Source organism: Drosophila sulfurigaster, chromosome 2R (assembly GCF_023558435.1).
Source record: "Drosophila sulfurigaster albostrigata strain 15112-1811.04 chromosome 2R, ASM2355843v2, whole genome shotgun sequence".
Lineage (NCBI taxonomy): Eukaryota > Metazoa > Arthropoda > Insecta > Diptera > Drosophilidae > Drosophila > Drosophila sulfurigaster.
Genome location: NC_084882.1, coordinates 8802505 through 8814536, shown reverse-complemented (window position 1 = coordinate 8814536; position 12032 = coordinate 8802505). Strand labels below are relative to the sequence as shown.

Sequence of the window (12032 nt, the reverse complement as noted above, 5' to 3'; positions counted from 1 at the left end):
AATTGTTTGTTTGTCTTTTTAATTTTAGTTAAGTTAGGTAGCTTAATATTTTATGATCTAACTTAAACATTGGTTTATAGAAGTAACTATAATATTGAGGTGCTATGTAATATGATTAGATCTAAGAAAATCAAATTTATCCTCAATATATTCGTAAATCAATTACGTTCATATACTGTCTTATAAGTAGAGTGAATACGATGACAAGTTCAAATGTATATCAATGTCTATATCTAGCACATTTCTTCGCACACTCATTTCCTTGGCCTGAGCATTGGTCTTAATTAATTTCCTCTGTGTTGGCTTTGTTTTATTTTAGTTTCGCTTTTAGTGGCATTGGGATTATTTTTGCCGAGTATTTTAATGACATTTTCATAAACAGTCGCCGCAGATATTTTGTGCCCTGATGTGGCTCTAATTTGCTTTTATGCCACGTGGCATTCAACGACATCTTGCTGCCTTTGCTGCTGTGCTGCGGGTCCTGCTGTCGGTATTTGGCTGTGTTTTGTCTTTGGCTTGGCAGATAAAATAATTTATTGGGTAAAAATTGCTGGCCAAGAACTAAGCATTTTGATTTCTTTCAGCTAGCAGCTGGCTGTGTGGGCCGCTGGTTCACATCTTATCTCAACTGGTTTATCTATTTTGGCTCTCGCTTTGGGTCCTCCATAATGTTGGCGCCATGTTGATGTTATCGTTGCGGAAGTGTTGACTCAATGTTTACTCAATGAGGGCGTTGCTGCGATATGACAGCGCGACAGCGTTCCACCGTTCCCCGCCCACTAAATATACTATGACTGTATGAGTGTGTGTGTATGTGTGCGAGCTTAAGTGTATTCTGGCAGCCATTTTGGGTGCTTTGTTTCTGTTCGCCCGGTTAATACAAATGCCTAAGACCATGACAATACAATAAGCATTTTTTTCTCTCAAAATGCTGGCCCTATAAATATGCAAAGCTTACGAATTGGCTAAACAATGGGAATGTTGAGGCCATAACAGGTCAGTGCTTCACAATGTTATACAAAATAGAGAACAAGAGTTAGAGGGGCTCAGAATGAAATAGAAAGTAATGGAAAGTGTATTATTATGTTATGTTTAGAAGCATTTGAGTTAAATGAAAAGAAATTTCAAAAATTGGTGAAACTGAGAATAAAATAAAAAGTAGAGGAAAGTATATTATTAAGGTTGGAAGCATTGAGTTAAAAAAAAAAACAATTTAAATATGAAATTTAAGTTTGCTGAAGTTGTATTTCACTGAAAACGTACATATCAAATAGCTTTATTTATTGCACTAAGAAATAGTTTCTATTTTACTATAATTATGTTCGAACTTAACATTTATTTGCTTTACACAATTCTTAATAATTAATTCATTTCTTCAAAGGTCTTTAAAAAAAACAATGGCATCTAACCTAAAACAATTCAATCTAGTGTCTCAACTTACCATACCCCGGACACCTAGTTTATTGGCTTAATGAGTAACACCTGAGCTCAAGGCTCTGGAGCATGGGGAGTTATAAAAATAAGAATAATGAAAAACCTGTACTGTGGCTCCCGGCAATGTCATTCAGCAGAATTTACAACTTTTTCAAGTGTTTAACCGCAAAGCTAAAGCTGGTATCTAATGGCACATCTCCATGCTATTTGGGCTTGGCTTTTGTATGTCTGTGGCTCGCTCTCTTTCTCTGTATGTTTCCGTAAACTGCCATTTCCGATTGTGCCACAAGTCTAACAAGCAACATTCGCACACACACACATACTATTCACACTCGCATAGAGATACTTGTACTACTCGGTTCGGTCTGTGGAAGCTTCTGCTGTTTGCCTTTGCTCTCAATGCACAATAATTGTTATCTTCAACAATTTGCGGATGTTATAAACATATACTGCTGCTTCATATTGTCTGCATGTAAATACGAGCAACGACAGCTGGGACTGGGATTGGGATTGGGATCGAGTATGGATATGGCAATGAAGGGGATACGACGACTGTGGCTGCCGCTGCCTCTTCTGCTGCTGTTTCTGGTTCTGGGGCATTTGCACTTGTCGTTGCTTTTTATGGCTAAACAAGCGCTGCACCTGCTCGGTTCAGCTCAGCTACAAGCTAACAACTACATTGGCAACAAACACACACAGACACATACACAAACTCAGGCACTATGGCATTCAAACAACTTCCTCCCAGCGGAGTAGAGTCGGAGAACTGGCACGGAAGACATTTAGCTAAGCGCTTCGCTTGGTAAACAATTTTCGATTTCAGTTGTTTTCCCTCACCCCGTGTGCTACGCGCAATTTGAATCTCGTGTGCAAAAAGTTTCTGTCAGTGAAAGTTCTGCACGACCTAAAGCAAGAAACAGCACGAAATAAAAAAAAGACGGGAGAGGAATTTGGTAAAGAAATGTGTAAGGGGAATGTGGAAGATTGCAGAAAACTGGTGTTCTTATGAGCTGAAAATTTGTCGAATATGAGCAGGTTTTAGCTTTGCTTTGAAGCTGCTCGCATGGTCTTTAGTTTTCTCAAGTTTCAATTGTAGCAGTTTGGTAATTACACATACGCCCCGTTGTATATTGTTCGCTGTATGCTGTACGCTGTACGCTGAACACAGTACGTTGTCACGTTGCCATCTTTGCTGAGTACCTGAGCTGCCTATTTGTGCGTTACTCATACGCCTACGTGTCTCATTAAGGGACGTGTGCCCGACTCGGTAATAGAAAACTTGGCCATAACATTTAGCTACCCCAAAACTTAATTAACGGCCCGAAAAGGTAATCGGCTGGCGCTTCTCACTCACGCTTGTCCTTTGTTTAGGCCATTTCACTGGCAAATGTTCTGGACATTAAGACGCGCGCGCGCCACTCAAACCGGGAGGAAGAGACATCCTTCTCCTCGGCCCCATGTTCGACATAGAGCCCCATTAAACTGGTCATTAGGCGTCAAGTGGCTTGCTGGTTTGACAGCCACCCGGCAGTCGCATAGACAAGCCAAGGCCCAAATGTTTTGGCTTAATTTGAATGTCTGTCCCCCCTCTACCGCTCTGCGTTTGCTGGCTTGGCTTTAATTACTGACTGGCCAATAACCAAGGGCGTAGCCAGTGGCTACATTATTGTACTCGGCAGCTCAACTTCAAATTGAACTATCAGATTCTAGGGTATCTGTTTGTATGTTTACTCATCAGCGTGCTATCCAATCGTGCTTTGTACTTTTTAATAAACTAGTCAAAAGTTTCATATAATTTTTTATTTAACCAGAAAACAAATCCTTTTAATTGTTGTGCATGGCACGGTAAAAACTTGCACGCCAATTTGCTGAACAAGTTTTTCTTTTTAGTTGTTGTTATACAATTTGGCCCCTGTCCTTTGTATCTGGCACGAAAGCTGAGCCAAGCAAGAAAATTAGTTGAAAACTTTTGCAAAAACACTGCTTCAGTTTACATAAAGTTCAACGGATTGAGTTGGATCCAAATAAAAACGTATTCGCATTTTTATTTGTCTCAACATGTTGATATACTTTCGCTTCTAATGCACTTAAAATTAAAACTAAGAACAAATATTTTTATAACACAACAAGCACACATAAAATTTAAGAATATCAAAGTAAAGCAAAGAACTGATAAGATTATTCAATACATAATAATTAGTTTAAATTTCCTTTAAGCACATTACTCTTTATTTGAGAATGGCATATTTTGTAATTTTATTATCTATGCATATTAGCATGAAATGAATTTAAATAAATCATATTGTCAAATTTATATGCTTCGCACAGCCAATGCCATTAATCCAGCAATATATTTATTTTATTCCATTTCGCTTGCCAAACTATCCAGAAAACATATACGGTAAGTGTGAGCTAAAAATACTTACAAATATATCTGCAGCTCGAAAATGTTGCACCCACCTACAAGAAGAAAAGGCAGAGAAAATAAATTACATTTTTGCCAAGGTAACGCAACTGAAATTTGGATGTTTGTATATGTGAAAAATAAGCGCATAAATAAAACAGTTTTGTTGTTAAAGTTATGCTCCAAGCACGCTATGTTTTTACCCTCCACCTCTCTACGGTGCTCCCCAAACACCAAAATTGGATGTAAAGGGAAAACTGCGCAAAATCTGTTGAGTGGAAAATTGCGAAAAAGCTGCACGACCTGCGTTTACCTTTTTTACAAGCTAGCAAACAAACACCTCCCAACACACACATACATCATATACATACATACATGTGTTTCTATATATGCATGTGCAGCCATTTATAGGTATCCCATACGCATACCATCTCATGTTTACTCTCTTGTGTGCTGGCTTTTAAGTATTTTGGCAAGTTTTGCACATTTTAATTAGTTTCCCAGACTACGAATCATGTTGGCCTACAGCAAAGTCAGCGAGACAGCTTTACAGTGATTTAACAACATGCTTATGAATTGTGATAAATAATGTTAATGCTGTCAATAGTGTAGTTATTCATAGTATTATGACCTTGTGCCTCCATGAAATGTATGTAACAATCAGAAGGAGGTATCTCCGACCCTATAAAGTATACATATTCTTGATCAGTGTTAACAGCCGACACGATATAGCTATGTCTGTCTGTTCGTCTCAGAGACTACAGATATAATTTTCGACAGCAGTTTTTATGTTTCCACGCAGATCAAGTTTATATCAAATTTCCGGTCCGCGTAATTTTGAAGCTGGAGTCGATATTAAGTGCAAACAATAATAGCTATAGCCTGTATGGTTTTGTCAAAACTTGGTTGCATCAGATAAAAATTGTCGAAGTTATTTACGTAATATTTCTATATGGGCAAAAATGGTTTCTTACTACGGGCTATAGTTGCTTTGGTTGGCAATCTGGTATATTTTGCACTCTATGGTATATCTATAGTGTGTACATTAGTTTGATATATTATTCGAAATGGGTAGCAGGTATCTTACTCGACTGAGTATGCTCAGTTGTTGCTTTCTTATTTTGTATAATTTGTATTAACTAGCATACATGATTTGAACTAATAATTAAGTTGAACGATGAATTTAAATGAAATTTTAATTCATTAAATTTAATTGAACAAAAGCTAATTATGAGGCGACAAAAGAAACATGTCAAAGATTATATGAGCTTTGCGGGTGTATATTTTAATTTATATATTTGATCAATAATAATATTAGCTAAGTACTTCCACTTTTAAGTCAAGGGATTCCTCGAAATTCTGTGATGTTTATATTACTGTAGCCCAACTATTTTATTGTCTTTAAGCTCAACATGCCCTATCTATACTCTCTGCGATCCAAGCATTTCAATATATCTGAGCACAAAAGCCTAACAGCAAAGAGAAACAAAGCAATGCCACAATACTCACACTCTCTCATATAGACATGACATACATAGAAGGAGACACAGAATTTGAGCTAGATGCCTTTCCGAGTTGTACCTATGCAAATGTTGAAGGGGGGAAAAAATCTGCATATATATACATACTATACATACGCGTCCTCAGAACTCATGGTATGCCCCCTGCCTCTGCGTTTGCTCCTTTGCCTCTGGCTTTGCCATGTCCTCCTTTGAAACATCCTGCACGAACTGGCTGTCGTTGACTTTTTGCCTGTTTTTGACTGTATCTTGATACAAGTGCTGCAATTTGTAGCTCACTTTTCTGCGTTTGCTTCGCCTTTCAGCTTGAATCTCGACTGTGTCGACTGTCGACTGTGGGCTGATGGTTTTATGTTGGGCCTCGACTCGACTCTACAGACTGAGATTGGCACATTCACAAGCTTTGTTACTAGCAAAATCACTAAAGTTCCCTCCGTTTTTTGTTGCTTTTCTGTGGAGCTTCTGTTTCTGGCGCACATTTAATAGTTGCAAATTGGTTCTCACACCAAGCAATTGCATTGCCTGTGTGATTTGCTAAAGACGCCATGATTTATTGATGCCAATCTCAATGGAGGAAGCCAACAGCCGCATGAGCCTATTAGTTACTCTGTCTTTCAAATTTGTACTGCTTGAGGACACTTTTCACATTTTGGCAAATTGCTTTGAAGTTCCCCAGACACATTTAATTAAGTTGCTTGACAAATTTATGTTGGGCCAATTTTCGTTCTTTTAATTCTTCAATTTTCTTTTATTTTGGCCTAAAATGTATTTATACTGCAACCACTATTTCGGTCCATTTAACTGCCAATTCAAGAGTTGTGTTGCTTTTCGTATTAGGTCGGCATGTACAGCAACAACGATACGATACGATTGTCAACCACTTATCGCCCGCAAAACAAACAAAATCTAAAAAGTCTGCCCCCGACCCCTTCTAACAAAACCGCATTGAAGCACCAACAACAACTATACATTGAACATGGAACAACAACAAAGCAAACTCAAACAACTAGAAAAGCCAAACAAAAGCAAATTATGGCTGACTGTAGAACCCACAGATGGGCGGCCTTATGTGCCACGCAGTTTCAACAAATAGGAGAACTCATTAAAATGCGTTGTAAACTGTAAGAGGAGCATCACACAGCTAACAGCTCACAGCTCAGAGCTAACAGCTAACAGTATTCAGTAAAAAGGTGGTTTCGATATGTGGTTGTAAATGGGTGGGATTTGAGATTGATGTGCGCCCCTTTTTGTGTATGTTGAGGCTTATGGACTATGAGGCAGTTGAATATGTTGTTTATCGGGCTTTATTGAGCTTTATCGTAACATAAACCCACAACTAAAGCCATCATACTCATTTCACTTCGACTTTCAGCTGCAAGCCAACAATGGAACAACAAATAATTACATCTGTGTTATACTTTTCTGAATACATTTTGTCGTTTTGTCATTTGAAATAATAATTCGATGAGGGAAAAAGGAAAATATTAAATGTGGAGCTAGGTTTGACCTGGATGTGATTGGATTTTCTTAACTTATTATTTACCCTATACTACAAATGGGTAACTTGAAATTTTCATGATAAAACTTTATTACTCTCACTTTAACTTAAAAGTAATTTTAACGTAATGTGGAACTCAGCTCATTCTGGAGAAAAAAGAAAAATATGAAATGTAGAACTAGGTTAAACTTTAACATGAACTGGTGTTTTTAAGATATTTGGCAGCTTTATAAGTTTTCATGTATCCTACACTTTAAATTAAATTACCATTAAAACTTCTTAAGAGATGTGCATGCTAAATAACTAATTTCTTAGAGCAACACAGCAAATGTTTGACTTTACATATAAACAGCGGAAAGCACTTTCAGGAAACCAACAACAACGTCCCTAAAGAAGGTTAAATGAAACAGTTTTTTCCGTTCTGGTTTAATCCGTAGCACTTGTGCTTCATGTTCAGCGATTTGCACGCTCAAAACTCAATTCACTTGGGAAAGTTAATAAATTACACTTGAATTGTACAGTCAACTTGATGCTCTTTATAAAGTACATAAGTACGCGCATTCTCCCCCTAAGTTGTTCATACTATATACTGTATAATTCTAGCAAAACAGGAAGCAGCCCCTTCCACTCGTTTGTCTGCTGGCAGCGCCCGTCAAATCAAATAATTGAACTTCCATTGTATTGTGAAAAATGAAACACAGTCGCATGCCAAATACCGAACGCAAATGCCGCACATTAAATGCGATTTAAAAAGAGACCAGATGGAAAAAGCCAAAATAAAAAAGTGGAAGCTGAGCCTCCGATATGAAACTGATGCCGAAGTAAAAACACACATTTCTTCTTAATCCATTTTGATACTCGCCACCCGCTGATGGATTACTCTCGTTCAAATGTCGAATCTTGTTAGTGCAGAGCCCGCATTGCCTCCCTACTCCCCCTCTTGTTTCTCCGCACACACCACTGGAACGTGGCACAATTGTGGATTGCAAAGCGTTCACTTTGCTTGGAGCTTTAGTCAACGACAACAGCTACAGCAACGGCAACAGATGCCGCTGGCTAACAAGCCAAAGGCGCGCAAGTGTCGGTGATTTTTCACGCTCTAGATACAATCGTGTACTCTGTCTATGTATAAGTGTAACACTGTCTCGCATAGCACACGAGTCCATTTCAGCATTCGTTGCACAGTGCACAGCCAGTGGGTACTTTTTAATTCTCCCTATAGCTATTCAAATGTGCGGATTAAAGTTTTTGTTTTTCGCTTATTAAAACTTAAAGTCTCTTCTTATGTTGCAGAGTGTATTGTACACATTTTAAAAAAAAAAACCATACTTATGTGTTTTATGTACAGGAGCAAAGTTTTCTTCATTTTAAAGTTAAACTGCCTGCCACCTGCTCGGCAAATGTTTCCGTTGTTTGCTCAAATTTTCGTTATATTGTTTGTAGTTTGCCCGATAATTATACTCCTCCATCTCCTCCCCAGATGCCTCTGGCCCGCCTCGTTGCCGCCCCTGCCAATCCCGTATCCGACACCACATCCGACCATTTAATTCCCCTGGGCGTCAGGCCTTCCATTTAGTTCCTAGGTACATACATACATACGGTATGTACATATGTACTATATATGTATAGGCACTGGCAGTTTTTTCTCTTGCCTGCCTCTTTTTACTTTTATTTTCGCCATTTCTTTGTTGCTTTTTGCCAGTTCTTCCTTTATTAGTATTTGAGTCGTTTTGCTCTCATTTTCGGCTGGTTTTTATGTTGCCATTTTTGCTTTTGCTTAATTTTCGCCATGCCATTCGACTGGGATTACATAACCAAGTACTCTCACAAGGCTGATGCTGAGCCTGAGCCTGAAACTGAAACTGAGGCTGAGACTGTGGCGATTCTTACTTTCGCTGTGCTTGCTCTTGTTGTTGCTACCGTTTTATATGTATGTCAACAGCATTTTCCAGAGGTCATATTGTGATTTCATTGTGCGAAAAAACCAGAGCGAGAAATAATAGCAAGTGCTTTGTAGCCGTGCCATAAGTAAGAGCAAGAGTCCCTTAACAACATATGTACGAATATGTATTCTCTTTTTATGCTTTATTGCTATATCCTTGTGTGCTAAAGTGAAGTATTATATCACAGCATTAACTAACTGGTAAGTACATATAAGTAAAATGGATTGCTAAATGATAGATAGTGATTCAATACAAAATTTATTGTGTTCAGCTACTATCCCTGTAATAATAACATTAATTATGCACTTCATCGAGTCGTTTTTATACTTTAATTAAAAAGTTCAATGAAAAGTATAGAATTTAAGATTCCCTGTATTTAGGTAATAGCTAGGTATATCATTATAGTATTCATCTTTATGAATTAGCTACAAAAATATGGAAATAATGTCTCTTAAGCAGTCACACTGTATATTAATTCTTAATAATTAAATATAAGCTTCAGTGTACGAATACGAGAGGTCTGGTTCTATCGATTTAAGTAGAAAGAGACCTATACATAATATAATATAATATGTAATATATAGTATATAATAATTATTATGCTATTAATAATTTCAATCTACCCTTTGGGTATCCATTACTGACTTTCTTAAGACTTTTCTTTAATAAATTTTATATTGTATCATAAGTTTTTTTTACTTTGTGCATACGAAAGTACTCATAATATTTGCACATTGATCAAGTTTGTTTCAAATTTTTGACAAGTCTAATTCCGCCGAAAAAATCGAATACCAAGCTTAATTTGGAAGATACTACAAACAAAAATAGCAATTATTGTATGTACAATGTATCTGCAGAATTTATGATTCCTAAAAATTAGAAGTTATGAAGAAATACTTTTGTATAGCAAGGGTCTTTGTTGCTTTGACTGACAATTTGGTACGATTTGTGCTTTATGGTATATTTTGAACGTAATATTAATATACCAAGTATAGACTTATTTTTCGTATAGTTTTAGAATCTAATTTAATAGCAAATAGGTAATTGTAGCTTTCTTACTTGTTTTATTACTAAATTGTTTCAAGTAGGTAAATTAAAAAAGTTACTCGCATAGAGAAACATTTCTATATTCATCCTCAAATTATGAATTTAAATATATTCGAAATTCGGGCATAAAGTCTAAATACCTCGGTGATGAACAGGTATGCTTAAGCACTTAGCTTGAAAAGACGACCAAGTATAATAGGATTTTTAAAATATATTTTCCATCTCATTTATGACAACGACCTCCATACAACCGCTTTCCATATAGAGTCACATTAGTCGTATCTGAGATCCAACGGAAAAGTGGTCTAGAGACATAAAGAGCAAATTTCCGCAAATTTCGCAGCGAAATGGCCGCACCTGCAGTGCGTCAACTAAGGCCATAATTTCGTCATTTGAAATGTGTTTTGTTTTCTATGGAGTGGTGGACTTTTGTCCGGCACAGCCATGCGTGGCTACAAGCTCTCTCCATCTCACACACAAACACACACACACACACACACACACACACATAGAAACGCACCCACTTCCAAGCACACACACACATGCAAAATAATTGTGCAATTTAATAGCGGACACTCACAAAAGCGGCGATTTTCATGACGTCCAATCCGCTGGGCTGTCATAAAAACGCTTTGTTATGACTAAGCGTGTGTGTGTGTGTGTAAGTGTCAGTGAGTGTTTGGGTGTGGGTGTATGTGTTGGATTCAGACAATAAAGCGGTTTATGTTCTAATTCTATTAGCTTGAAAACCGTGTAGCAATTACGCCAGACAACATCACACACACAACGGTCATACAAATAACGAGGGATGCCAAAGCATAAGCATCCATGTGGATATAATTCACGCAGCCGTGACACACTCATACTCATACTCATACTCACTTTCGCTATTCGTCACTATGAATATGAGCATTCACTCCTCCAGACTATATGGCTAAAGATTTTATGGTCAGTCCAGCGGTAATAAATCCAATCATATTTGTGCAGACCACAAGAATATTGATGGAAAGCATTGAATTTGATGGAAGTCTTATACGAGCTTCTCAGGCATTCAATTTGCCAGGTGATTTCCGCAAAAATACATAAATAATACGACACTCAGAGTAATGTGTGAAATGTGCTTGATAGAAATTTTTAATTTATTTTAATAAATCGAGAAATAGTCGTTGAATGAATCCAAAATATAGTTGAATTGAAATGTGTAAGAATCTTTATTTTAATTATTTATTTGGATGCTGATGCTGAAACTTTAAGTTCATTTAAGTACTGCAGAGAAATAGTATTCTTTGATATTTCGTTTTCGTTTGCCTCTCCGTTGTGGCATACTCAAGTGCTTGCTAACAAAGTTAGCACAAGATTACTAATACGCACCATTGTACGTGACTTTTTGCTGTCAGCTAAATCAAGTTTCATTATGTGCGAAACGGAAGGGCATGTGGCAAGCAAAGCAGCAGTCGGAGACTGAGAGCGAGATAGCGAATGAAATCGAAACAGAGAGAGAGAGAGAGAAACACAGTAAACCGTGCAGAGAGGCGGTTATTGAGGGGATTCTCTGGCTGTTGCTGTCGTTGTCGTTGTCATTTTCGTTTTCGTTTTCGTTGTTGTTGCCAAGTTGTGCATAAAATACCTGCAGCAACTTTTGCTAATTGTGCGCCAAGCATGCGTTTATAAATGACATTGCCACAGAATGGACCGAGTCCAGACCAGGATCAGTGGTAGAACCAGGCACCGTGCTGAGAATGTGTGCGAGTGTGTTCGCCGAGGCAAGTTTGCAGCATAATTAAGGCGCAGACACGCCTCAAGCTGGCAACCTAATAGCATTTGCATGTGAGGCACGCACGATGGCAAGAACTCAGGCTAAGCATTACCTGACCACAGAGAAGGTTTGCAAGCAAGTTAGCAGGGCAGACAGCAGGAGGCAGGCAGGAGGCTGCAGGTGCAGCACAAGAAGCCCTGAACAGGTGGACTAACTGAAGCATAAAATGGCTTTAAGCCAGTGAATACGTTAGCTCCACTTATCCATTTAATCAACTAACTGAAGCTCCTGTTGTCGCCGTGCATTTGAATCAGTATTGAAATTATAATATTTGTCACATTTGCACGAGCACGCCGCATAAATATTTAACACTTTTCGGCTTGACTCTGCCCCGAAATTTGCATAATACGAGTATTGCAGCTGCTTATTA

The 12032-nt window shown here is 37.8% G+C and overlaps 1 protein-coding gene across 3 annotated transcripts in view; it reads right to left on the bottom strand.

The window, feature by feature from the left end:
• The window catches only part of LOC133838867 (neuroligin-4, Y-linked), a 77357-nt gene that overhangs the window by 45146 nt on the left and 20179 nt on the right, over nucleotides 1–12032 (bottom strand). The window contains exon 2 of one of the 3 annotated variants that reach the window (XM_062270099.1): nucleotides 3861–3894. The exons of the other annotated variants lie outside the window; for them this stretch is intronic. The gene's annotated coding sequence lies outside the window, so the exon portion shown is untranslated. The remainder of the gene's footprint in view (nucleotides 1–3860; nucleotides 3895–12032) is intronic. 3 annotated transcript variants of the gene reach the window in all.